We start from the raw sequence: 25317 nt of genomic DNA on the forward strand, positions 1-25317 counted from the left end.
AGAGCTGCATAACACATGCTGGGATATTAACTGGCAACTATATTTCTAAATAAAGCACCAGCAGCTCCAAGAAACACATTCCTTCTAATGGCGCTCTATTCATAAAGGTGTATACTCGGCAGAGAGTCAGTTTTCCTCAAAGGAGAAGGTTCCTTCAAATCCATGCATAATCCTTTGAACGCTTCAGATATTTAAACTGAAGTTCGCCAGCTTTTGTTCAACCTAACATGGTCTGAAGATTGAAATAATCGCTGCTACATAATTTACCCCGAATCCTTCTTGTCAGCTCCCAAGCTCCCCTCTCACTGGAGTCAACACAATTTCATTCTGGAGCGTTTCCCGCTCTGAAAGAGCTTTTGAGGAGATTGATGCTGAATCTCTCTCTGGAGATGACTTTGATTAGAATTATGTCTTTTATATAACATAATAATTGAGCTCTTTCTTGCCTATTGATGGAAAACAAGAAATGCCATGGATTTACAGCCATAACATCAAGATGAGCAAAGTCGAGATAACTTAAAAGTCCCTTGAAGTGCTTTGAAATGTGCAGTTTTATTCGATGTTTGACATTGTTTCCACTGAAACATTATTACAGGGTGGGGCATAGAGTAGCTTTCCTTTTAAAATAACCAATAGTGTTCTGTAGTAAAGCATTATGAAGGGGATGAGGCATGTCAGATACCAGAGAGCATTTAATTGGTCAGAAATATGAGGTGACACGAAAAAAGAATTGTTCCATAAACAAACTGCAAGCTTTGGATGCTTATATTTTCTTAATGCAAATTTTGTCACTGTTTTACAGCAAAATAGCTCATTGATAGCCTTAAAACTGACATACTGATTAAGAGAGCAAACTTGATGCCCTATAATTTTTAAGTAAACTAACTGTGTGCGTAATTATAACTTGGCTGATGCAACAGCAGCCATATCCGCTTGTTAAGTGGTGACGTGTTTGTGACGTATATAATACTGTTTCCAGGTCCAAGCCGCCATTCAGTTGAGTGGAGAAATCATGCGTTTATGATCACGTTTTATTCCTATCACACATTAAAGTAATCTTATATAAAATCATAGTGTACACAACAATCTCTGGGCTTGCTGCATAACAAATACCAAAAATGTAACAATTTATAAAAAAATTTATCACTTTCTGGCCATCGAATATTAGGCATGGACATATATATTGCGATTGTGATTTTCGAAAGCCTTAAATCGCTTTGTAAACGTTCATTATTACCATTTCATGAGTCTCCCCATTCAGTTGAATACAGCGCTTGGACCCGGAAGCCGCTTCGCGTGACGTCACACTTAACAAGCGGATTGTGCCCAACCACACACCACACACCAGTTGATTGGACAAGTAAGCATTAACTTTCACAGTAGGAAAAAGCAATACTATAGAAAAAAAAACTCAACTGTGACAAGTGAAGGGTGAGTAAATGATAGAATTTTCAGTTTTGGGTCAACTATCCTTTTCAAGGAGTAAACACAACCGGCAACCTACAACATAGAATTCATTCAAATCAATCAAACAGCTGTCACATACAACCAACACAAATCTAAAGCTTGCAAAGCACAGTGATGAAACCTTTAAAAACTCCAGCTTTAAAAAGAACCAGAGGTATTGCATATGATTTCAACACTGCTCAGAACAAACCCCATAGCCATAAGCCGTCATTTGAAATGGCAGAAAACTCAAATGTGTCCCGACTGGAACAAAGCAATGACATGGCACCCAAATCAGCGATGATCATAAAACACACACCATAAAGTCCTTTACCCTCATCTTCTACACAATGAATCAAAGTGGGGCAGAATCACTGCCTGTACTGAAAACACATTGATAGCTGCTGGATTCGGTAACAAGCTGAGCTATTAAAGTGGCTGGTGGTGTGGAGGTTGGAGCGTGGCTCTGGGCAGGGGTGCAGGACTGCCGTGAGCTGCAGCCCAGTGTGAAGAACTGTCAGCGGGTGCGCGCTACGCTACATTGGGACTGCCAGCAGGACTGATGGGGAGGGGACGAGCAGGCGGAATAGTAATGAAGTATCCATCCTTAAGTCCAGTCGTGTAGGAAAACTTCAGTCAGAGCTGTGCTGCAAGCAGACAAGAACCTGCTGTAAAGCAGCTGAATAAAACAGCCCAGCAGAATCTACTGTAGGATTGTTGTGATGTTTTCAATTTTTTACACAAGCTAAAGAACAGACACTGTATTTCAAAATACAAGCATTCTGATGAAAGCATTAGCAAAGAAGCATTATTACTGGAATGCTATATAGACTTATGAAACCAAAGTCCAAACAAGATCTACGCTGATGGAATGATCTTTCCTTTCCCACATGAGCTGCGGATTCACTAGTATCAAGTATGTATCGAACCCACCTATTCCAAAATCAACTAAATCCCTGTAAACTAAACAAAACCAAGATCTCTTCTTCTCTCCCCCTCCTCACCACAACCCCAAAACATTATTAATTCTGAGTGTGCCTAACAAAGGTGAGTGGGCTTGACAAACCACCTGTAGAAAACACACTCTTTCTGACACTTTATCTGACATTAGCACCATGCAGACACTTTTTTTTTTTACTTTTCATTGTACATTTACAAAGTTTGCTTCACACAGGTTAGTGGAGTTGACAAACCACCTGTAGAAAAACGGTTCTCTTTCAAAAAAAAAAAAAAAAATATATATATATATATATATATATATATATATATATATATATATATATATATATATATATAAACGCTAGCACTTAATTCGCTGAGCACAGTTACTTTGTATAATTAACACTTCTTGTGTGTATCGGCTCTTGTTGCTGAATCCATGAATGCCTCCTCATTTTTAAATAGCTTTACACAAAAGTGTCAGCTAAATGACTAAACTTAAATGATCTAACCAAGAAGAATGACTATATTAAATGACCATCTCAGGACATTTAATTTGACAGTTATCAAAGAAGAAGCTTCTCTTAAGTCTCTGAAATGAAAGATATCAACTGAACACAAGGCAGCATTATTAGTGAAATCATATAACATGCATTCTGAGAATGTCTTCACATAGCTTATATTACATGTCAGATCCGTCTTCAAAACACAAATGAAACGTTTGCCATGTCACTTTAAGCAATGTCGTAAAGTACATCTGAAAGCATCAAAGAGAAACGGAATCAAAGCAGCCACAGATGAGATTCACTGTAGCACATAATAACAGGAATTGCACATCAAAGTCACAACACCACTGCTCCGTCTGAAGAACATAAATGCTAAACTGAATTTAAAGAGCAAACAAGCAAAAGTTTGCAACACTGAAATGCAATTATGAGAAATAGGGAATTGCCAGAGGCAGAAAGTAATCTTGTGTTTATAAGCAGACGGAATGACAAAAAATTTTAACCAAATCCAAATTAGGAAGTGATAAGGATTTTTTATTAAATGCATAAACCAATCAAGGTGAAAGATCAAACATCTTTTACAGATGGCTGCCGGCGATTTTATAGCCAGCAGACAGCTGAATATCCATAATTCATAAAACAGGACATCAGAGAATCGATGGAAGATTCCAGAAATCCAAAAATAATAATACAATTGACATTCGCAGAGCCTTTGAGAGGCAAGAAGTCTCCAGAACGATTATGTCGAGGCAGATTGAATTACAAAAAGAATAACAACTACACACACACACAATTAGGTCTGACATATCAGATTTGGCCATCCTCATACAGTATTTTCATCCAGTTTATTTCTCCAAAGCAACAATGAATCCCAAAGTTGATACAAATATACAGCAAAATCAGCTGTATGTGGAAACTCCTCCGCCACCTCTACGGTAGAGACAGCAGCACACTGATGAATGAAAATGTGTTCTCAGACATTTGGCTGGCGTATTCCTCAGGGACGACTCAGCCATGTGGCGGGTGGCAGGGACAAGGCGATGCATTGTTGGCTCCCAGCGCCGTCATGGCGAGAGGCGGATGCCAGGCCTTCCCTGCACATGCTGCGTCGAGTCTTTAGCTCAGCACACTCCCGGATCACTAACGCAGAACTGTCTGGCAACTTTGCTTAAAAACTCTCCCAAGGAACAGAGATGAATGTGTCATATGGTCTTACCGGGGAGCCGGTTCAGAAAGCTCGTTTTAAATAATGAAAAGAGATGAGCCATTTTTGAAAGAGTAACACCAAAGATAATGAGAAGATGTGATTATATTATGGATTAAAAGCAGCCACTGTTATAGCTTATTAATCGCAAGTGAGATGATTTTTCATTTAGACACTACATTTGCAGTGAAGCCATAGAGGAACCATTTTAAAGAACAGTTCTTAGAGTGGCCCTGCATTTTCATTAAGTTATGAAGGTCTCCTGTAAAAAGTTTACATTCAATAAAGGATAAAACACACATTTTTATTTATTCATTCAAACCTTCATTTTCTTTTCGACTTAGTCCCTTTATTAATCAGGGCTCGCCACAGCGGAACCGCCAACTTATCCAGCAAACGTTTTACGCAGCGGATGTCCTTCCAGCCGCAACCCAACAGTGGGAAACACCCATAAACTCCTGCACACACATACATGGCCAATTTAGCATAACCAATTCACCTGTACCAGATGTCTTTGAAATGTGGGAGAAACCGGAGCACCCGGGGGAAACCCACACGAACACATGGAGAAAATGCAAATCCACACAGTAATGCCAACTGACCCAGCCGGGGCTTGAACACTTACATTTCTCTTTATACCAATTTATTTCACATTATTCTTAAAGACTCTCAAATGATTTGTCCAAACATTCATTCCTTTTAAGTAGCTACTCTTCAAGAGCCTACTCTGCTCTGATTGGTCAGATGGCCCAGTCTGTCCTGATTGGTCTACCTCTAACCTCTATCAGAAGCAAGAATTGAGCAGGATGTTTACCAGTACAGATTTCAATTGAGCTTATGAACGCGAAGACAAATCAAATGCATTTATATTAGTCATCGCTTATAACAAGTGTTACACTCTTTAAATAATGTCACTTGCCTTTGTGCTTCAAGAATAGTAAGACCTTGATTAGCTTGTTCAGGTGTGTTTGATTAGGGTTGGAGCTAAAATCTGCAGGACACCGGCCCTCCAGGAACAAGTTTGGGGACCCCTGCTATATAGTATGTGAAAAACCGTGTGTAAGCAGAGTAGTCGGTCCGGATTAATTGTAATAAAAAAGGTATGTAAGAAATACCGGAATTACCTACCACATCTGGTGATTCTGAAGTGTGCATCCAATGGACACTTTACTATCTCATGAGGCCACGTGAGAGAAATTAAAAATGCAGTGAACGCCAGTAGGTCATGTGATAACAGGGTTTCTGCAGCTTTCTTTAAGTCAAATTTAAGACTTCCGAAGACCCTTTTAAGACCATAATGAATGAAATTTTATACGTATACAGCACTAAACACTAAAGATTTTTTCTAATAGCCCAGTTACTTTAGTAAATAGTTTTAATTTTAATGGAAAATCATGAAAAGTGATGTGTTGCTTTAATTTTATTTCAGGGAACTTAATAAGGAGAAATTGCTGCAAACATGTCTAACAGCTGTAGTGATTTGTATCTCTTTGCAATAAAAAAATATTTATGTATAAAGTTTTGAGATGGATTAATGGCGATTGGGTAGCTTTACTTGGACATAGAAAAAATAAGGCCTGTTTAACATGATTTAAGACCTGCAACAAAATATTTAAGTTAATTTAAGACTTTTAAGGCATAAAGTTTTTGAAATTTAAGACATTTTAATACTTTTAAGACCTCAAAGACATCATGTAATGATAATGACAATGACAGAATTCAAGTAATTGAATTCTATTCGAACTACTCAATCTTACAGAAAGTACTGTACTTTTCTAAAGATTGTCAAGCAAATTCTAATTTAATACATGATTAGCATGCAATTCCAGTTGCAGCTATTGTTTATAAACATAAGTTTCAATGTTTCAGGGGAACACTGTTCAACAGTGACAGAAAACTCAGGATTATCTAATAACTATGGGTACAGTAGGAGCTGTTTTACCCTAAACAAACTAAATAAAACCTAATATTCAATTTACTTGGGGTAATGGTTTATTGTTTCATGTGTTAAATGCCATAAAAAGTACAGTATGCAGTAATGTATTGCACCAATTGTTGTTCATGTAGTCACTCTAAGACAAAGACAGCTCATCTGAGGAGTGTGTGTCTTGACATACAGTAGAATCAAACAGTAAATGTATCTAATTCGAATAATTTATAGGGTGGTCTTTGGCCTATATGTTTTAAAGTTACTTTCAGATTAGGTTTATTGCTTCTGAATTAGAGTCTGCAAACAGTATTACAGTACCAATCAAATGCTTTGGGTCAGTAAAAAGGAAAAAAAAATACTCTTTTTCAAGTAAATTTCAATGAATTGCTGAAACAGAAGAATTTGATTTCCGCAGAAGTATTAAGCAGCCCAAATGATTTCGTATATCATAAATGATGACTAGAAATGTTCCTTGAGAAACAGACCAGTATAACAGAATTATTTCTGAAGGATAATGACAATGATCTAAATCATGTGATCATGTCAAATAATTACTGCTGCGTGTTCCACTTTGGTAGGGTAATGGTAAAGGTAATGAAAAAATATAATTCAAAACATATCAATTTAAAACAAATGCAGCTAACTTGAGCATTAGAGACTAATATAAAAAAGTATTAACCCCAAACATTTGAATGGTTTATAAACTACTTAATGAACCTATGCAAATTAGGATGGACTGCTTTCATACAACTCCAACAAAAACATCAAAAGAACTCAGACCTACAACAAAATATGAATATGAATTAGCCTATAAGAAAAAAAGCTAAATTTAGACCTTTCCATCCTTGTTGTTTTGAAATACAACCAACAGTGAGGTTTTCCTCACTCTTATTCCAACAGATGTAGAGTGAAGTGCCAAGCTCTGAAGTTTAAAGAACTCAAATTAGGTGAGGTCTAGAGAGAGGTAAAGAAAAGAATATAAAGAAAAGAGAAGAAGGGAGGCGATGTAAAGAACGAGAAGTAAACAGATAGAACCAATGAGACTAAGAGAAACACATGTGGAAAAACCACTGTTTATTGGAAGTATAGAAGGAACATTAAAGTCAGAATTAGTTGTGCGTCAGTACAAGCTTTTATTATTATTATTATTTTAGAAACTGACACTTTTATTCAGCAAGAACACATTCAATTTATCAAAAGTGACACTAAATATTAACACTAATATCAAAAGTTATACTTTAAAGAGATTAATTAGATCAATTAACATTTTGTCACTATTGTCTTACCCTCAAGAGGATCCAAGAATTTCTAAGTTCTTTATTTTGTTGAACACTAAAGAAGATATTTAAAGAAAAAATCAATTTCTGTACTAACATTCGTAGTTTACAGATGTATGGCTTTTTTGATATATCTTGTTTTCTTCTCTTCAGAAAAAAATAGATTCACCTTTTCTGCTTTTAAGAAACAAGAGATTCAAACGAGTTTGGATCATGTAATGGTTGAGTAAATTATGACAATTTTCAATTTTGGGTGAACTATCCCTTTAAGTTATCGGAGTGATGGAACACTGTTTTTTTTTTTTTTTTTTTGAAACTTTAGTAATGGCTTCATAAAATATAATAAATTGATAAATTCTGTAAAAAAAAAATTACAGAAAACACTCATTTAACAATACAACAGCATGTTACAATATTACTGCTTTTGTTGCATTATGGTCTTGAAGACGCTAAAACTCGACAAACATAGGCTCATTTGGAAAGCATAGCCCTATAAACAGGAGCTTGGGAATTACGTAGCCAGAAGTATGTATGGCTGCATTTCATCTTTAAATTGAACGCTGCGGGCGTTATGACATAGTTCCTTTTCACACTTACCAGCTGATACTTACCTCTTTGTGGACAGCTTTCCCGCTATCACCAGTTTGTTTAGTAGCTCACCGCATAAGTCTGCGGACTTAAGACGCAGAGCGAAATTAAGCGTGACAACGGGGTTCGGCGAAGAACAGGTCCAAAAAGCAGATAAGACAAAAACAAAAGCCAAAAATAAAACAAACAAGTGAATAACATGGTGAGAATGTGGTAAAATCGGAAAATGTGACAAAAGTCAGGCTACCGCGAAGTTTTTTCTTTTTCTGGATTGCTTTTCAAAACATTGTCAGTTTGGCTTTGGAGAAGTGGGAGGGCGCTAATAAGTCGTTGCTTTTTAAAACACTATCTTGTGTTTAGGCAAGGGGGTAGGTAAGGGGATCCGTCGGTCAGTCGGTTAGTCGACAGCCGCTTGTGGTGGATTCACGTGAGAAGAGCAGGCGCGAATGGCACTCGCGAGAGAAATTTAAGATCTGAAAAAGTGTAAACAGCACCTTCGGCTGGATTCGTAAAAACAAAAGCTGCAAAAACAAAATTGCTTCTGGGACATATTTGGCACTTAATCAGAATAAGCCTGGGTTGAAAATCGTTCTGACACCCCAAACATTTGATATCCTTGATAACAACGGCACTACTACAAGTATATAGACATGAATACACATACATACAGTATGTAGCCAACATATATGCAGTTGATAAAGTCCTTAAGGCAAACCTCTTGCGTACCATTGCTTCAGCTCACCTCGATTTACTTTTCACCTTAAAGCACTTCCCGGGAGCCTCTACTTCATGCTCCCGCACGCTCAGAATCTGGTGATGGGATCAATGCGGGCAGATGCACAAGAGAGGTCTGGAAAGTGAGGCTCAATGTGACAGGGTGAGCTCCCGGTAGGCTGGCCAGGAGATTTATGAACTTCTCAGTGGGAGAAATTGACATTCATACTAATTAGTCAACCATTGTTTCTCCCATGCAAACCCCCAGAGCGAAGGCATCAGACCCGTCGTAGACTGACCTCTCTGTACTGCTAAATATAGCCGCACAATGGCAAAGACACGGGCTCTCTTACTGTGTGATGTTTGATTAACATTTAATTAACATTTGTGTGGCATTTCCCACAGAATAGGAGAAATACAAATAAAAGGAAAATGTATAAATAAGTAAAACTGCTCAGCATTCATACTTTTTTTCCGCGTGACTGAGACAGCCTGAAGGAAATAAGGCCTTAATGAGGACCTGAACGAACAGAGAGAAAAAGCACATAAAAAAGTGCATATGACTTGATCCCAATTAAAACAACATCGTCATTCCTTTAAAAAGTGCTGTTTGTTTCTGTTTTGCTACGGATATGAAGGAATATGCATAAATCTGAACTGATATGGGTCTGCAAGTGCGCCGCTGCATAATTTATACGCCACGTGAGCAGGAAGTTGGCCACAATTTACTCGATGCAAAATGTAAGGGTAATAGAGCTTCACCAAGCTCTTAGGCTCAGAGTTTCATGCAAGTCACACTCGCTAACAGGAGACGTATCTTCATGGAGGCTGAAATTTAATCAGCAAGGTGCAGCTGCGAAAATAAATCATGCTACTTACCAAAGCATGTAGCAGTGCTGTTGTAAAAGAGCTGAATGTTAGTGGTAAATCAATTGTAGGAGCTCCATCGATTTCTGCTCCAGTAGCTTGGCTTCGCTTAGAGTGCTGGTTAAGCTCTTAATCTAGAATTGTGTGATATGGAACATTAACTTACCCACAGCAACGGTTCAAGGTTTGAACGGGTAACTTGAACCGGATAGCCTCTGCTGACAGCTGCCATATCGGTACTATTGGTTTGGTAAAATATGTTGCTACATTTAAGGCCAAAAAACTTGTTTCTTTTTGAATTTGAATTTTCTTTTTGAATTTAGATATAATGTAAAACATTATTTTTAATTTATGACATTTAAATAATACATAAATACATACACGATGACACATATACAAGGAATAATAATTAGTAAACGCAAAAAAAAAAAAAAGAATTTTGCTGCTTATTCATATTTAAAATGAGCTGAAACCTATTTTTTTGTGGAAACTTAAATTGTTTTAGGTTCAATCTACTTAAAAAGGAGTAAAATAGGTGCCCTTTAAGATTTAAGATAAGTCGTTTGTGTCTCCAGAATGTGTCTTTATAGTTAAAGTACACCCATCAGACAATTTATCATGCATTTTTGTATAGTGGGATTTTCAGCTCTGAGCACATTGTAGCTGTTTTTGTTGCCTGTGTCTTCCTGAGTGTGTCTCCATCGCATGCTGCGTCAGATAAACAGCACAGTGACAGACATGATGGAAGCAGACCTTATGTAACATTTGCGAGAAATACTACAGTAAGAATGTTTAATCAATGATTGTTTGATGTATTTGTTGTGGAGTTTATTCAAGCCTTTCTGCAACGATGAGTCACACACAGCAGACACACACACGTAGGGCGTATGTTTAACTTTGCACTGATTATACACATAAATGTGAGATAATTGCATATTAATTTCCACTGCTTTATGGATATCTGTCCTGTTAATGTACAAAATAAACCTGATTTGAAGTCCACAAACTGGGATTAAAGCATTCTGTTTTATAATTGTACTGACATGCGGCTGTGGTGATGAATTACAAGTGATTTTACCATGTTTAACTTTTTTACAAACGTGCACTGTTTTAAAAATGTTTTAAACTAGTAAAATTCATGCTTGATCACATTTGATAATGATTGATGATCACAGAGAGCTGAACAGACCTTTTAATCCCAGTTGCTTTGCGCATGTCCTGTCTTGTTGATATGATTATATGCATTAATTTGGAAACATGTTAATATGCAGCTGTCAATCAAACAATCAATTAATCAATTTTTCATTTCAAAATAATCATTAATCAAATGTATATAGTTTGTTAGTTCCAAAAACTGGAAGCATATGTAATCATTTAAACTATTGTAAAATAATACAAAAACATATTTACAATATATTAGTGCAAAATGCAATTATTATTCATTGATTTATTTATTTTAAACTAGGTTGTGGATTTGTTTGATGCAGTAACATACAATATACAAAAAGTATCATTTTACATTACAATTGAAATTAATTCAAAATATAAGTCACAATTATCATATCACGTCATTGTTTATTAAAATTATCTCAGGTGCATTTACACTATAGTATGATAATTAGTTAATTAAATTTTTTTTTTAAATATATATTGCTCAGTTGAATTAATCCCACAGCATTAAAAATTCAAACATAAAATTCACACAAATTAGCACAATTGATCATTTCTTTATTCATTTTAAAAATGTTTGGGTATCATAAAAATGGTGACGTTCCATTCTGTTTTTTTTTTTTTTGTTTTTTTTCCCCCGTTTGCTTTCATTAAATCAAGTCACCACATGAAATTTTGCCAAAAGTTAAAGTACAAAGTAATTCACAGAAAGAACAAAATGTGCTTGGCTCAAAAACAATTGAGTTCATGAGCGAAGACATCAGATTTTAAACTACATGCTTCTATAAGGTCCAGAGCCAGTAAAAGCCCTTCTGCTGAGATGAATGAGAAAGCCAGCGAATGGCTTTCTTCAGGTATTACAGACCTCCTTGACCCAAGGTAGGTCACTGGTCAGTCTCTGGTTTTTCTCTGCAGCAGATCCATCACACTTTATTTAGATTAAAGGGCTGTTTGAAAACATATCCATGCTCAATATGTATCAATATGAATTCTCAAATGCTTTCAAAGAGCTGTTTTCTTTTTTGAAAATCATTGCGTCCGCCTCTGCATGTTACAACCCACATAATCGTTGTGGTCTATTTGATTTTGAAGTGCTTTGTTCAGCTATGTGCTCTTTTTCAGGCCTAAATCAAAACATTTATTTTTGCTCAGACTGAACATACTCCTCCGCGGCGCTCATCTGATAATAAAATGCTGTGAAATCGCTGTCAAATCAGAAATGGATCATTATCCTTGTAAAACTCTCCAGGTGAGCTCAAACCCCAATTCCAGTCGGTCTTCATGCTGTATGGTGAGAACTGCACTGAAGGCTAATCTCTAAGCACTTCACACTCCTCCATTGTTCTTTTCCAAGAGTCTTTTACAAATGCCAAGCAGGTTAAACAGATAATTCAGCTGCTTAAAGTGCTGATATGCTCACAATGAAGTCATCTTTTTTGTTGATAGAATTATCTTAGCAGTGGTATCTTCGTTGCAAACAACTCGATGCCTCTAATCCTGTTTAGATGAATATGTAAGTATGTTCAATACTTAAAACATCAGTTAAGAAAGCATCATCCCTGTGTGGAAGTTTGCAGTTCTGCACTCTATTGAAGTCACAGCACATTTATACAGTACAGTGCATAACACAACAGACTGCTTTAAAGTTAGCCACTACACTAAAAAAAAATTCTCATTGGATTTACTATTTTTTAAGGTAGCAAAAGGTAAAATAAGACTGAATTTAAACAAACAAACAAACAAACAACCAGTTACCTGAAAAAAATAGCAAATCCAATGCATATTTTTTTCAGAGAATGGAAGGGTTATATCAAACCCAAATGAAACCTCTTTCATTGATCAGTTACAGCATTCGAATGTGGTCATGCTTGCTTGATGAGCAAGAACCAATGAGATTCAGCATCTTACAAGCACTTAGGAGTTTGTTTTTACCTGAGGAATAATTCAATTTCTATTTATTTCAGTGATTAAAGGCTCATTCACACTAAGAACAATAACGATAAATATATTTGCACCCACACTGATGAACAATAGCAATCTGTTTATTTTTTAATTAACATTTATATTTTGACATTACCCTCGTGTAACCAGCAGGTGTGCTCAGTGTGCAACTAGCACATATGACCAGTGAATCCAGCTCTTGTAATAAGTCTGATAAGTCTAAACAGTGAATTTAGGGATTGCAGTAAGTAGAAGTGGAATGAAAAAAAAAAATAAATACATTTCCCCAGCATTTTTAAATGAGGAAACAAATAAATTGAAACTAGCACTGGATAATTGAAGCACTTTTATTTGCACTTCAAATTGGTAATAATAAATAAGGTGCTGATATGCCCACTATGAAGTCATCTTTTTTTTTTGTAGAAATATCTTTGCAGTGGTATCCTCAATGCGAACAACCTGATGCCATTTAATCCTGTTTAGTTGAATATTTAAGAATAACACCAGTTAAGAAAGCATCATTGCGGTGTGGAAATGTGCAGTTCTGCACTCGATTAAAGTCACAGAACTTTTATGCAGTGCATAGCACAACAGACTGCTTTAAAGAAAGCCGTTTGTGGTACACAGCAAAATATGGGAACCCAAAACAACTCTATGGGTGTTAATTTCAACACTTTGAAAGTGTCTCATGGGGTCCACTCAAAACAAAGTTAAATCAACACTTTCAAAAGGGTTGGCACATTGACACCGAAGTAAGGGTTAATTTTAACTCTGGGCAGAGTTAAAAAATGTAACTATATTTAACACTGCCTGGTGTAATATATTTATTTTATTTAACTCTCTTGAGTGTAAATATGGTAAAAAGGTCAAATAGACTGTAAATTATAAAATAAAAAACATTTTATTTGAAAACATTCACCACTTCAACAATTCATTCAGTTTTTAAAATGCAACAATGTCAAATATGCTTTAAATGTTTTATTAGTACAGACAGTATCAACAAAATATGTATGACCAGTGCTCAAAAAGGCTGTTTCAGTCATTTGGTCCAAACTTGATGTTTCATCAGTGCAATTTAAAAGTTCAATATAGCGTCACTCATAGTTTTCTTCTGAACTCATAGTTTTCTTCTGAAATTACATTTTAAACAACTTGGCTTGCAAATCTTTCACTTCTGGTATTTCCTTGGTCCTCCATATCAAACACAGCAGTTTAAATGAAGGTACAAATGCTGTAAACTTGTGTGAAAACAAACTGGAGCTAGGAAGTCTCATCAAGCATGTCCTGTGAATGAAGTGCTTCCCAGCCACAGGATGACCTTTTTATCCATGACGATGTAGTAGCTGCTGATCGCTCGTCTGGTGGTTCCTGATGCACGGATATAGGGTGATGCTCATCTAAGAACTCTTCAAGACTCCAGCATGACTAAGAAAAATGTTTAAAAACAAATTGCAATCAAATTCTATGATATATTTAAAAGAACATTTAAAGTAAATAAAACATTCAAGAAATCTAAACTCACCTTTTGAAAATCTTCATGATGATCCACAACTTGACTCTCCCAGCTGGTTGAGGTGACAGGATATGGAAAAGTAGAAAAAACACATATATCACTGTTGGATCTCCAAAAACAATTAGGTTTACCACTATGACTAGAACTGGAAAAACAGGCAGCTGTCTGTCCAGAATCCTGAATTTAACACAACACTTGGAGCAAAATTTAGAGGAGCTTAAAATCTTTTATATCATTTAGTGATGCTGACTTCCCCAAAATATTGGCCACGGTGTAAAAATATTCATAAACTTACAGTTTTCTGTAAGCGTGTGCGCGTGTGTGTGTGTGTTTGTGTGTGTGTGTGTGTGTGTGTGTGTGCATGCGTGTTTCTTTACCAGTTAGGCCCTTTCAGGTCCAGTATTGACGCCACCTTTCCTGGAGTCTAGCAGATGTTTCAGGTCCAAATATAATCTAAAATATTAGGATAAGCAGAAGAGGAAAAGTGCAAAGCACAAAGCAAAGAGCAAAACATTATTTAAGTAGCAGTTCACCCACAATACAAAACTTATCACCTTCATGTCATTTGTTATTCTCTAATGCTCTAATACCCTCTCAGCTTGTGAAACAAATACAGAACTTTTTCAAATATACCTTAATTATTATCACCACATATGACCAAGAAGGTGTGCTTGGTCATTTCACCAACTCTGGAAATACACCATCCGTCTCTAATCAGCCAATTGTCACAGGTTCTTGTGTTATTGTATGGAAAACTGTAGCTGTTAAAAAAACAACAAAACATTAGTATCTAACACATATGCATAACCTTCAGATTAAAAAAGAGAGATGAACATCACAGTATGCCTTACACTTTTTCAGATATCTTTTGATTCAGATGTTGATTATTGATAATAAATCTACAAATCAAACCTGTATCATCATTAGGCTGCTCAAATATGAATCAGTTGATTAATTTTACAGACAGGTGGCTGTTTACAACGCACTAAATTGTCTTTAAGTTTAAGTTTAGCCTATAGTTTTAAGCACAATATCATGCGGGAGAAAAAGCTTGACTAAGATGTTCCTGACTACAGAAATAGCCTAACTTACTAACGTCAGACATCCCGAGGGGGGATACAGAGTTGATTTGCGGGAGGTAGCGGGAGAGATGAGTACCTGAAGAGCGGTGGGGCGAGTTGCGCGCAATGTACCTTAAGAACGGTGTGGGTGACTTGCGCACGACGTACCTGAAGAGCTGGGAGGGATGCGGTGGAGAGGGGTGTGCAAAGTGTTTAATGACCGGGCGGGAGACGCGCGATTTCCGGGAGATTATCATTCATTTGCGGGCATCTACTTGGGCATCTGGGAATCTCTGTGCATTTGCGAGATAACGTTAACGTTAGTCCCGCAACTTCCGGGAGACTTCTGTAACGTTAAATGTCTGAGTGCAAACGCGGTCATTTAAAGACATTAATGTTAACATTCCGACTTTAATGGTTGTCAACACTTAATATAATTCAAGCGTACGTTATCACGCGAGTTTATGGACTAACGGTATATGGACGGCCACGAATGAACCAGTTTAAAAGGGCCGCGGTGTTTAAAATAACCAAATTAACATACACGAATAACAAACAATCATATGTTTTAGTCAGGAAGCCTTTTACAAGTAAGCATATGTTCATTTACTCACCAGATATGTTTTAGAAACTCTCCAGAGCTTATTGAAACCGTCCTGTGTTGCTGTTACCATCCGGGCAGAGTAACGTTAAGTTAGGCTAGGCGGCTCGGAGTCCGGGGATTCCCTCGCTAGTTTGCTTGGAATTAAAGGAGAAGTGTCGATTTTATTTTACAGATGGGTAACAACGCACAAAATGGCATTAAGCGTGACAGAAATGTGTTGAACATGTACATTTGATGTTTTTATGCACTATGTATGCGTGAGCATATATAAAAACATTCTTGAAAAGAAGTCAATAGTAATGCAGTTAAGCTAGATACACAAACGACCATGAATGAACCGCAGAAGTTTAAAATTGTCACTCCATTCTAAAGTTATTAATTTAACAACATGTTTACAACTGTATTTCCTTAAAGAAAGTCAGTAAAATACCAACATTTAGGTAGTTTGACTCACCAGTTGCTGTTCTAAACCTCAGATGGAAAATGGCGTCTGGAAAATTCTTCAGTGACTGGGGCTGCATGAATTCCCGGATGTTGGAAATAACACCACCAAGTGTTGAAAAGATAACTCCTTGATTTCGCACTGAATAAAATCAATTCTAACTCTTATTATATTCATTTATCAAAATCTAACTCTTTAACGTCAACACTTTACTCTCAAATGCTTCAACACCGAGAATTTAACTCTGATGAATTTGCTGTGTACACTGAAAAAAAATACTCATTGGATTTACTCATTTTTTAAGGTAGCACAACGTAAAATAAGGCTGAATTTAAACAAACAACCAGTTACCTTAAACTAGTAAATCCAATTAATACATTTTTTCAGTGTATTAAAGGGTTATATTACACAAAAATGAAAACTCTTTCATTGAACAACATACAGTCTTTACAGCATTCAAATTTGGTCATGCTGGCTTGATGAGCAAGAACCAGATATTAAGTTTTGTATCACACCAGCATCTTATAAGCACTTATAAGGTTTGTTTTCACACAATATGGAATAGTATTTATTACACTGATTAAAGGCTTGTTTATATGAAGTATGATAATTATAATGATAAAAATATTTGCATCCACACTGAAGAAAGATAATAATCTGTTCATTTTTATTAACGCTTACATCTTGGCATCACCCCCTTATAACCAGCAGGTGTGCTCAGTGTGCTACTATCACATCTGACCAGTGAGTCCAGCTCTTGTAATCAGTCCAATCAAACAGTGAATTTAGTGATTGCAAAAGGTCCAGTAGTGAAATGAATTAAATAAATAAACAAACAACCATCTCCCCAGCATTTTCAAAGTATAAAACACAAAGAAACTAAAACTAGCAATAGATACTGAAGCACTTTTATTTTTCCACTTCAATTTGCCAGTCTGGCTAGCATAACTTCTATGTATATTTTATTATTATTTTTTATGGTATGACCAATTGTTTGCAAGATAATTATTAAAATAAGATAAAATAATTTTGAAGAGACATCAAGCAGAGCTTCTCCACAATATAATATGTCTTTTATACTTGTATATTTCAATGGATTCTGACTGGCTATGCGTGTTTTATTATTTATTTGCTGGGAAAAATAGTTTTCAAAGTGATTTCATTGATATTGTTTATCTACATCTTTATCATCATAGCTGTGGTCTGAACTATGCTATTGTTTTACATTCAGAAGTAAATTTTCATTGTTTACAGTAGAAGTGAATAAAATCCGAAACTTTATCCGATCATGAAATATAACATATCATATCTCTTCAGGAAATTTAAATTAAATTTTTTGTTTGATATTGTTTTGTTGTTGTTGATCTGATTACAAACTTTTTGAGAGACTTTATAGAACAATGCAAAGCAAATGATAATATTTTTCTAATTTAGATGTCAAAGGCAGAATCTCTAAGCTACATTTACATACTATTCAACCGCCATGATAGTTTCAGTTGTTTATCAGCCAGAGCAAAACTTCATTTTGGCCTGCTGAAGTAAATCGGCCTTCACTTACCCTCAATTGGCCTTTACCCAATGTCTGTAACTAACAATCCAAATCCACATGCTGATGCACAGGGTGACCAGCCATAAATCAAAATCATCCTTTTTTTGCCCTGAAAATCTGCAAGCATTTTTTATACACAAACTGCATTGTAAACATTTGGAATTATTGAAGTTGGTTTATGAATTGCTATCAGAGGCGAGAGGCGTTGAAGACGGAGCACAGATGTACCAACAGACAAAATAGGACCCGGCAGCACAGACGCTGCGGGAATGGGCGAGCAGCCATGTAAATCTCCATGTAAAGGTAGTGTAAACATCTATTCTTTATGCACTATACATAGGCTTCATTCAATACTTGTGCATCTGTTGATTTCGTCTTACGTTTGGATTATCTGGTAGCATTTGAAAAACCCGCAGGCAGAAAAAGAGCAACTTATTGTTCGTGATGCAAACAACATTGAAAGAAAATCTATATTTGGGAGTTTTTAATAAAAATATGTATGAGGGAAACCCACTGTCTTCAGAACATGTTTTCACAAAGTAAAAACTTTTTGTTTGTTCTTTACATTAAACTCATACAATCTAATGTAACTCAAAAACATGCTAAAATGTGTACATCTTTCTTTGGAATGTTGGACTAAAGGAAATGACTGCCTCTGGTTTTACATCATGGCAGACATTTCAGCCTGTAATAAAGAAAATAAACACTAAGAGCCAGGGCACACCAAACCAACGGTCAGCTTTTAGGCTTTGTTTGGTCCATCAGTCAGTGTCAGTTTGGTTAGTTGGTTTGGTCCAAAAGTTGCCTCTTGTCAGGTTAACATCAGAGTTCGTGGGCCCAATTCAAGATGTAGAATCATTGTCAGGCTATCAGCTAAAGTGGGCACTCTTATTGGTTATTCAGCAAAGAATCAGAGCGTGACTGTGACAGTGAAGTGACGTAGCAAGTAAACAATTTACAGTAGGTCATGAAGGAACACAAAGTGGCCGGTTGTAATTTTGATACATTTCTCAAATATTTGCAAACAACATGGATTATTAGATCACCATACAAATTTGCAGGAGAAAAACTCTTCATGTTGAATGACAATTATTGTGATAATAGAACTGAATGCTGCTTTGTTTATGCTTTGCATGAGCATGTAGGAAGTTCGGGTTTCCTGATCTAGATGAAAAAACAAATACTGTCCCCCTTGCTCAGAACACATTCGCTTCAATCAGTCCGCTTAATCCTTTTGTTTTGTTTTTGGTCCAGATTGAACCAGACATGAGCCAACGCTAAGTGACAACTTAGTTGGGTTTCATTGGTGCTAGCTGTTTGTTATCGGCTTTGTATGTACTAACCCTAATAAACATAGACCATTAACATTATAGATTTTTTATTTATACCAACGATCATTAGAATATTAAATAATGGTCAAGTTTCAAAAAAGATGCTTTGTAAATTTTCCACTGTAAATATATCAAAACTAAAAAATTTTTTAGTGATGTGGATTGGTGAGAAGGTAATTTGATCAATTTTAAAGGTGATTTTTCTAAACCCTCAGATATCAGATTTTGTTTTAAATTGTGTTTCGGGCAAATATTGTCCTGAAAATAGATATAGAAAATAGATTGCCCTAATAAATAAATGAAAAGCTTATTAATTCAACTTTCAGATCATGCATAAATCTCCATTTATGAAAATGAAATTCTTTTGTGTAAAAGCAGCAACCAGAATCAGGCATGAAAAATTATGCTGTTATTTTTTCCATGAAATATGTTTTCCATTTACTTATACTACACTGAAAAAACACAATGAAGTTTATCAATAACTGTTTGTAATATTTAGATTGGATTTGATTTGTCAGTTTTTTTAAAATGTATGCTGTCAGATCCCTTAGAATCAGTCTAAATTTGCTCAAATTGAATACTATTAGATTTAGTCAGGTTAAAACTATGAATCTAAATGCATCTAGCTGTATAAAAAGCCAGATCCAATTAGTTAAATTGATTTACTTAATATTCAGGGGACAAACTTGACACAGCTCTATACTTCACGCAATAGATTAAATCCAATATGCTTTAAAATTAATATGAAGAATTAAAAACACATTAAATTTATTGATATTATTACATAAATCTTCTTATTTGTTTCATTTATTTTTAACTAACAAAAATCAAATCACAAAGTTTATTAGTTCAATCATGTTAAAAGTATTTAATCCAAAAATTATTTTGATATTTGCAATCAAAATAAATATTATTTGTTAGACCTAAATATTTTGAGTGTATTTTCGCAATGAAAACCCTTACAAGAATTTTATGTGAGCAAGAGGTCAATAATTGTCCGATAATCCACTGCAGGTCATCGCTACTCTCTCAGGATTGCAGCAGAAAGCATTAGTGTGTCCGCGAGCGTGTTAAGACCCGTTACTATTGCATTTGTTACTACAAATCACAATTATGTGGCCGGCTCTGCTCAGCCTTCCTCCAGGCCTCAGAGGAGAAGGCTTTTTTTTCACGCCAGCGTCAGTGTCTTCGCATGAAAGCTGCTGTAACACAAATTATCTACTGGCCGCCGGACAGGAGCAGGAAAAGTTTCAGTCTCTGGCTCATTCTCCATTATCCATGAGTCACAGCTAGCGGCGGATCGGCTACAAAACCCCCACATCGCCCGGAAGCTGGCCTGTCCTTCTGCATCACGCAACGCTTTATTACATTAGCGCAGCTTAACTGACAGAGGCTGATCCAGAAACGTTAAAAGCAGCGTTTCAGAATGAACACGGGGCTTGTTGGAGCTGCCTCGATGGAAAATTGGTGTTGACAGACCAGTATTAGAGCTATCTGTGCAGGGGATCTGCTGTCAGTCTTGTACAGCTACAACTCAAGCGAAGAACGGCATGCAGAGCAAAAAAGGAAAAAGATAGAAAGCAGAATATGAAAATTTTATAGAAATGACTGAGACAAAAGCTTGCACTGAGGCTGTCGTGATTACTAAATTATTGCCTGACTCTGATTTTTTGAGATAACCGTGATTATTGTGCAAGCTGAAATGAAGATTGAAACCAAACAACATTGTAAACAATGCTGGGTTCCACACAATTCCTTCATGTTGCCTTAACAAATCAAGTAACTTAATTTAACTGTTTGTAAATTTAAGTGGATTAAACATCAAAATATTAAGTTGAACCAGCTTATTTTAAATCAGTAGTTTAAACAACAAGCAAAAATAAATTTTGTGTGAATTTTCAGAAAGCATCTAAACCAAATAAAGAAAAGCTGTTACACAAAATACTTGTTTTAAATTATGTTTGTTTTCTCTTATAAAATAAAATAAAATGAAATAAAATAAAATAAAATAAAATAAAATTAAATTAAATTAAATTAAATTAAATTAAAGGTGGCACGTAGTTTAGAGGTTAGCATTGTCACCTTACGGCAAGAAGGCCACTGGTTCGAGCCCCTGCTGAGTCAATTGGCATTTATTTATGGAGTTTGCATGTTCTCCGCATGTTTGCGTGGGTTTCCTCTGAATGCTCTGGTTTCTCCCACAGTTCAACGACATGGTAAAAGTGAATTTAATTAACTTAATTGTCTAAGTGTATGAGTTTGTTTGTGAATTACTGTGTGTGTAGATATAGTTGAAGTCAGAATTATTAGTCCCCCTTTGATTTTTTTTTTCTTTCTTAAATATTTCCCAAATTATGTTTGACAGGGCAAGGAAATGTTCACAGTATGTCTGATAATATTTTTTTCTTCTGGAGAAAGTCTTATTTGTTTTATTTTGACTAGAATAATAGTAGTTAAAACATTTTTTTTACTATTTTAAGGTGAAAATTATAAGCCCCTTTAAGCATTTTTTTCAACTGTCTACAGAACAAACCATCATTATACAATAACTTGCCTAATTACCCTAACCTGCCTAGTTAACCTAATTAACCTAGTTAAGCCTTTAATTGTCACTGTAAGCTGTATAGAAGTGTCTTTAAAAAATCTAGTAAAATATTATTTATTGTCATCATGGCAAAGATAAAATAAATCAGTTATTAGAAATAAAATATTAAAACTATTATGTTTAAATATGTGTTGAAAAAAATATTCTCTCCATTAAACAGAAATTGGGGGAAAAAGTAACAGGGGGCTAATAATTCTGCCTTCAACTCTATGTGTGTACATGGTGTATGTGTATTTCTCAATACGTGTTTGCTGCTGAAAGGGCATCCGCTTTGTAAAACACATATAATATAATATAATATAATATAATATAATATAATATAATATAATATAATATAATATAATATAATATAATATAATATAATATAATATAGGGGCATCACGGTGGCGCACTGGGTAGCACGATCACCTCACAGCAAGAAGGTCGCTGGTTCAAGTCTCAGCTGGATCAGTTGACATTTCTGTGTGGAGTTTGCATGTTCTCCCCGTGTTCACGTGGGCTTCCACGGGGTGCTCCGCTTTCCCCCACAAGTCCATTGACGTGGTATGGGTGAATTGGGTGAGCTAAATTGTCCGTAAGGTATGTGTGTAAATGAGTGTGTATGGATGTTTCCCAGTGATGGGTCGCGGCTGGAAGGGCATCCGCTATGTAAAAACGTAGTGGATAAGTCGGCAGTTCATTCCACTGTGGCGACCCCAGATTAATAAAGGGACTAAGCTAAAAAGAAAATGAATAATATAATATAATATAATATAATATAATATAATATAATATAATATAATATAATATAATATAATATAATATAATATATGCCACTATGTTATTATATATTTTTTAGCTTTAATTAACTAATCGGATCATGATCTTTTGCTTTTGAGATATTTTAAACTAAATAAATACCAATTAAAAAATAAATAGGTATTTACTCAAAATAATAACAAACTGTATACCGTAAAAAGTGTCAAAATCCACTGTAAACAAGTACTTAAATAATAATCACATTCATATAACTATTAGTGAAAACACCATAACTGTTACAGCCCCAAGCTTCCTCTAAATATAAAAAATGACTACTAAAATGACCATTCAGAGCAATCAGCTGATGATTTTGATGAGAGTTCCTTGTTTAGAGAGGGAATTTTATATATGGGTTAGCAAAGAACAAAAATATTGATCAGAGTAATGCAGAAAGACAGATTATGTAGATTGTGTTTTTAGGTCAGAGGTTTGGGTGATTGAGATTCTCTGTGTTCAAGATTTAGCACTACAAGTCCCTTTGTGCTGAGTCAAACCAGATCATGCCAAGTGAGCAGTTCATATTTCTCCCTCTCACTTTCTCTCTCTCCCTCTCTCTGTCAGTCTTACACTCAATCTCTCTCTCTCTCTCTCTCTCTCTTTCTCTCTCTCTCTCTCTCTCTCATCTAAAGTACACTACAGTGAAGTTTCTCAGCAGGGAATGAACTGTGTCCTCTGATAGCGCCGTTTATCTACACATGCTACATGTCAATGCTGTTTCAGCATTTCATTCACTAATGGAATTATGCAAATATGATAAAACAGCACAAACACATCCCAAAGAAAATCTTTTCTGAACACTAACATCTTTTCTGCTAGTGAAGGATGCAACACTGTGCCGTGTATGTTCTGCAAACATAACAATGGCAATGCCTTCATTTAAATGCTCAAGGTGCAGTGCATTTTCAGCATATTCTGTGCTTATTTATGAAGCACTTTGAGAGGTCCAGGATTTTGAAACACTTGAGCACTGTGTATTCGGCCCTCAGTTGCATGATTTTATATCCCTCTCACATAGGCTTTCCTTTTCTACTTGCCAAGGTGTGTTTCCTCTCTTTTTTTTACTTCAGCTTTTTTATTCTCTTTCTCTTCCTGCAAGAGCATTCTGATAAAGATATGTGCATCGGGTCCAACAAACCCTATGAAGGAAAGAGTCAAAAAAAGCATAAAACAGTCACTCCAGAATTCCACACACCTGAAGTCTGGGCCTGTCAGACAGAGTTTTTGGAGCACTATAGGAAATGTTCTTTGTAAGTAAGGTGTTGAGAAGTCTATTTTGGTGTTGATTTGCTAATTAGTGGGAGGCTTTATGTTCCTCCATTCAGCAAATCTATCAGGCTATATTACAAGAGCAATCAGACAGAGGTGAAGTAAATAGCAGTCCACACACTGTATGAGTGCAGCGGTCTGACTTTTTCAGGCAGTTTATGAGTTACACAGCTCCACCTACTGGTAAAATGGTGAAGAAGATTAATCACGTCTTGTAACTTGAGGAGAAAGGAAAATATTAAACAGCATTGAGGCCATCATGATGCATTATGAAGCCATTAATAGAGAATCACAATGCACTGATGCAGAAAAGCAGCATACCTGTAGATCACTGGGTAAGGAGAGCACTACACATCATTATGATTGTTTGTTGATTATTATCATTACTAAAACATTGTTTTACAATGAGGACCAATTCCTTCTAAATAATTTAGAAGCCCTAAACTCTAAACTAAACTAGCTTACGTGCTTTGAAAAATCTGAATATACAGCTTTGGGAAAAGGTGCATACATTTACATATAACTATGTTTATAAGTATATAAATACTTTATAAACTTTTATACTTTTATATAAATATACATTAACCTTTATATATATATTAACATTAACATAACATATACACATATATATATATATATATATATATATATATATATATATATATATATATATATATATATATATATATATATATATATATATATATATATATATATACATATACATATACATATATATATATATATATATATATATATATATATATATATACACACATATATATATACATACACACACACACACACACACATACATATATATATATATATATATATATATATATATATATATATATATATATATATATATATATATATATATATATATATATATACACACCTATGAAATATCCGCGGAATTCATAAAAACAATATTGAGTTTGTTTGTGTGTGTGCAGGGGCGGACTTAACCAATAAGCAAGGTAAGTAGCTGCTCAGGGCCCCGGAGAAATAGGGGCCCTGACCAATGCCAAGTAGCCTATATAAATCATCCTATAGCTCTATTATGATTGTTCTGTCATATATTGTAAAATCTATCTATAACCATTAATATTTGAACATTATTACTATTCTAAACCGGATGCCCCCATGAACAGTGAAATGTTTCTACCCTGACTGCACATGCAAATATATTAAAATCTAATCACAAGTTTGGCTAATTAACTGTACATGTTTTGTGAGCTTGTTTTTTATTTGTGACTTAATTGTATCTAATTTTACATTAAGAAGGTTCCACTTAAAATATATTTTAACAAGCAGTTTAATTACAAAATAAACCCCTGAATCTATTGAGAAAAACAATCTATAGAGAAAGAGAGTGTTCTGAGTTTCAACGCTAGGGCCCTATATCTGAAATTGCTTAAATAACTCCTCAAATAAGTCCAACCCTGTGTGTGTGTGTGTTTCTTACATCTAGCAATACCAGTCATTTTTGACATTGTGGGTATATGTCTTGGTCCCCATGAAGTAAAGCACATCGAATGAAGGATTTATAAAATGTAAAAA

The 25317-nt window shown here is 35.3% G+C and overlaps 1 protein-coding gene and 1 long non-coding RNA gene across 9 annotated transcripts in view; both read right to left on the minus strand.

The window, feature by feature from the left end:
• The window catches only part of nphp4 (nephronophthisis 4), a 284225-nt gene that overhangs the window by 123713 nt on the left and 135195 nt on the right, over positions 1–25317 (minus strand). The gene's annotated exons all lie outside the window — the stretch shown is intronic.
• On the minus strand, positions 13465–16451 carry LOC147842639 (uncharacterized). The gene is made up of 5 exons (XR_015497867.2): positions 15771–16451; positions 14729–14856; positions 14473–14548; positions 14105–14147; positions 13465–14007 (listed from the first exon to the last, which is right to left on the minus strand). It is a non-coding gene; the product is annotated as an uncharacterized LOC147842639 (long non-coding RNA).

The sequence above is a fragment of the Danio rerio genome, chromosome 8, assembly GCF_052040795.2.
Source record: "Danio rerio strain M-AB ecotype USA chromosome 8, GRCz13ab, whole genome shotgun sequence".
In the NCBI taxonomy this organism is placed as follows: domain Eukaryota; kingdom Metazoa; phylum Chordata; class Actinopteri; order Cypriniformes; family Danionidae; genus Danio; species Danio rerio.